Consider the following 4,737-nt stretch of genomic DNA (forward strand, 5'->3'; position numbering starts at 1 on the left):
CAAGGCAGAAGGATGTTTGACCTCCCTATAAGTGAGGCGTCTTTGCGCCTTTATTCCCGGCTGGCTGCATTGGCCGCAATAGCTGCGTCTAGGGAGGCGACTTTGGCTTAAGTCAGAGGTAGGAAGGACTGGCGGCCCAGTGGGGACTAAGTGAAGCCCAAGAATTCTTCGTTCCTCCCCCCACCTCTCTTGCTCCCTCCCTCCCTGCGTGGCTCCTCTGGCCGCTGGCGGGTTGGGGTGAGGTGAGGAGGGGGTTCCTGCTGCCGCGCGGCCGCGCCTCTGAGTACTGTCAACATCAGCATACATCATTTGAAAGGATATATATTGAAGACATGTTCTGCTGAAAAGACAACTAAGAAAAACTTTACGTATGGGATGAACAAGTGCCAGTTAATTGACTACCTTCTGCAGTTTGAATATTAACATTACCCACCTGGTACAGTTACCTACTGATGGACCTAGTCTTACAGTACCCTGTTTCATTGTGCTTGTCTTGATTAAAGAATTCAAAGTGGAGGCCCAAAAACGTGATATGGATAACAAAAAGAAAGACACGGACAAATCAGAAGGTAGAATGGCATAGCCAAGTGGTCGGTATGGACATAGTACTCGTGGAACTCGGTCTTCATCCTCTGGAGTTTTAATGGCTGGACCTAACTTCAGAGTTGGAAAAAAAAAAAACAACAAAAAACTGGATGTGGCAATTTTGGAGAATTACGATTAGGAGCCTTTGAAATCCAGAGCATCACAACTGCTGGAATCCAGAATAGAATCCAGAATAGAATCTGGAATACAGATTCTACAAGCAGTTAGGATCTGGAGATGGTATACCTCAAGTTTACTACTTTGGCAAATACAATAGTATGGTGCTGGAACTGCTGGGACCTAGTTGGGAAGACTTGTTTGACTTATGTGACAGAACATTTTCTCTTAAAACTGTTCTCATGATAGCTATCCAATTGATTTCTCAAATGGATTATGTCCATTCAAAGAATTTGATATACAGAGATGTAAAACCTGAGAACTTTTTAATAGGACAACAAGAAAATAAAACTTAGCAAGTTATTCATATTATAGATTTTGTTTTGGCAAAGAAATATATTGATCCAGAGACAAAGAAACAGATACCATATAGAGAACATAAGAGCCTTACAGGAACAGCAAGATACATAAGCATTAACACACATTTAGGAAAAAAACAAAGTACAAGAGATAACTTTAGGTCATATGTTCATGTATTTTCCGAGAGGCAGCTTTTCTTGGCAAAGTTTAAAGGCTGAGATATTAAAAGAGAGGTATCAGAAGTTTGGAGATACTAAATGAGCCACACCAATAGAATTGTTATGTGAAAATTTTCTAGAAATGGCAACATATCTTCGTTATGTAAGACTAGATTTTTTTGAGAAACCAGATTATGACCACTTACAAAAGTTTTTTACTGACTTATTTGATCAAAGAGGATATATGTTTGATTATGAGTATGACTGGATTGGTAAACAAGTTGCCTACTCCAGTGGGTTCAGTTCAGCAAGATCCTGCTCCGTCATCAAACAGAGAAGCACATCAACACAGAGATAAGATGCAACAATCCTAAAATCAAATTGTAAATTCTACGAATGAAGAATTAAACACAGATGGCCCTATTGCAGGATGTTCAAATGCACCCATCACAGCCCCTACCGAAGTGGAAGTGATGGGTGAAACCAAGTGCTGCTGTTTTTTCAAACGAAGGAAAAGAAAAACCATACAGTGCCATAAACGATTCTGGACACAGACAGATCATGGGGAGTTCCTTACGTGTTCATCTGCTGTCTTGTGATTAAAATCATCTCTGTAATGACCACATGTATTTTTTGGTTTGTTTTTTGGGTTTTTTTGGACCACACCCGTTTGATGCTCAGGGGTTTACTCTTGGCTAAGAGCTCAGAAATTACCCTTGGCTTGGGGCGACCATATGGGATGCCAGGGATCAAACAGCAGTCCTTCCCTGGCTAGCGCTTGCAAGGCAGGCACCTTACCTCTAGCGCTACCTCACCAGCCCCGACCACATGTATTTTTAAGGTCTCACTCAGAAACAAAAATATCATACTTTCATGTTTCATATTGTGGTTCTCTTACATTCATTTCCCCATTTAATTTAATTTTCATGGAAGCTTTAAAATTTGTCCAAACATGAATGCTTTGCCCATCAGTGAGTGGAATGGACCAATGAGGTGGTATTGATGAATACAGTTCTGTAGAACACTTTTCAAAAGCCTCCTCCTGTTGTACAAAGCAGTACAAAAGCTTAAATTCTTCAAGTTCTAAATTCTATTCCTAATCTTGTTCTTTTAACATCAACAAGAGCCTAATCAAAGAGAATTTTTTTCTCCTTGGTGGATAATGCAACTGGGAAAATGGAGTTGCCCAAATATTTAAGAGGTTATTTCTTGGGAAATTCATATTTGTTTGTGTGACATCTGTATTGATTTCAGTGTTACTGATGGTACTGCTATTCATGAGTCATATTAACATTCTCTCTATGAAATCAAGGTGTATTCACAGCCCAGAGGTACTGAGGACAAAGCTCTATGGGTTTGGCAGATGGTAGGTGGTAAAATGAATCACATGTAAAGTGGTAGCTAGTGAGCTCTGCTTTTGTTGCACCACTGCGTGAAGTACAGTGTTGCCAAAATGGCAATAAAGATGCAAAATATTTGCATAATGTAACTTTATGCTTCCAGATAAAAATATATGTTAAACAGCAAGAAGTGAATACTTTGAGAAACTGAGATATGTTGGAGTTTTTAAAACAATTCACTAAGAAGAAATAAATGTGAATCTCTGCAATGTATAAGTTGAAGTGAAAGGGATTCCCCCAGAAACCTACTGCAGAATGATTGCATTCTCCCTTCAGCAGAAAACTTTGGATGTGCCATGCAATGATGTTTATTTATTAATGATTTACTCTTTGATAAAAAAAATAAAGACCCCCCTTCTGCCACCATTCCAGCAATAAAAACTGGGTCACTTTATTGCCCTCTGCAAAAATAATAATAATATTAAAAATGAGTTGACGATTCTAAAATCTACTTGTATTTGTGACTGTTCACAATTTCAGTTCAAATGTTCTTTTCTTCCATTCAAATCCTTGATTCAGTTTACTTATATTTAGGTCTTAGTAATATACTAGTGCATTAAATCTATCAAATGCTTCTAGTTCATTAAATCTTATCCCTGTTTATTGCTAAGTTGAGAATGTCAGTGTCCAGTATAATACTGAGATGTACTGGAATCAGAAACATCTCATTCATACTATGGTTATTAGGATATTTCATATTATGCATTCCTTTAAACTGAGGTTTAATACCTCCTACCAGCTTGAGAAAAAAATATCATATAGACTTGATTCTGCTATTAATGGTCTTATATTTTTAGGTTGTAAATGCAAGGTGATGGGGTAAGATGGCAATAGAAGATAAACACTTATTTTGAAGGATTAATACAGTCTTAGTACTTTTATGATGATTTAATAAAATATCTCAGCCTTAGATGTATCTCAACAACAAAAATTTACTTTTAGGCTTACAGGCTGGAATGACAATCATCAATAAACTCACTAATCATTGGACCCTTCAAATAATTAGAGTGTTAAGGAAAAATACTTTCATGTTTCTTATGAATTTCAAAACATGAAAATTGACATATAAACTTTTACATATTTTATAAAAAAAAAAACACTTGTCTTATCACTGATTAGAAGGTTAAGACTAGGATTATTTATTTTCTTTCTTTAAAATTTTCCCATAATCACTGGGTTTTAGTTCTGAATAAAATTAACTAGTAACTTAAAATTTAGAAATTCTGTTCAATTGAAAGTATATTTCAACTAGAGTTGAGAGGTTCCCATTTACAAAATGTTTTATTGTACTATAGAATGTCAAACAGCACAAGTAAAAAGCTTTTTTTTTTTTTTTAAATTTAAGGCAATTGCTAACATTCTGGAACTAGCAGTTGCTTTAGAAGTGAATTGAGGTCTTTAGGAATCATATGGAAGTAGCACCATTTGCTGTAAAATGAAAACAATATAGAAATTACATATTGGAAATGTGTTACTTTACACACTTAACCAAATTAATATTTCCATGAATGACATAATGAATTTTAAGAGATTCAAGTAGTTAAATGTGAAATAAGCAGGTTATATTTGTTTGCATTGGATTCTCATTGCTCTATGGAAATTAAAATTTTTTATCATAATAAAGGATTAATTAAAATGTTATTAAATTTTATTAAATTGGTTTGATAAATATTCAGCATATTGGTAATTTTAGGAAGTTTTAAAATAAGATGCTGCTGCCTTGAGAATTCACTTGTCACAATTAGTAGCAATCTTTTTGATGTTCTTGTATGAAATCTAAACTGGGGGAATAAGTAAAAGCCTCGAAAATAAGAGTTTGGGACTTTTCAAATTCCATGTATCTATGCTCTAATTACTTGCTTAACATTATTTTTATGACTTTAAGAAATTTTCCTTGAGAAAATAAGTTTTGAAATGTAATAGTTTTGAAAGAATATAAAACAGTATAACAGGGCTACAGCATTTCAAATATCATGCACTAGTTGCTTGAACCAACATTTTCACTCAAGTTGCTCAAGGCTGAAGGGTAACAGGAGGTCTTCTGTATACTCCTCATATCACCTTTCTGTTACAGCTATTTCAGGAGCATTGTGTCCAACACAGATTTTTTTCCAAAC

At 35.5% G+C, this 4,737-nt stretch overlaps 1 pseudogene; it reads left to right on the forward strand.

Annotated features, from left to right (window-relative positions):
- The first annotated feature begins 532 nt into the window (after nt 1-532).
- On the forward strand, nt 533-1,819 carry LOC126018226 (casein kinase I-like; annotated as a pseudogene).
- The last annotated feature ends 2,918 nt before the right edge of the window (nt 1,820-4,737 follow it).

The sequence above is a fragment of the Suncus etruscus genome, chromosome 1, assembly GCF_024139225.1.
Source record: "Suncus etruscus isolate mSunEtr1 chromosome 1, mSunEtr1.pri.cur, whole genome shotgun sequence".
Lineage (NCBI taxonomy): Eukaryota > Metazoa > Chordata > Mammalia > Eulipotyphla > Soricidae > Suncus > Suncus etruscus.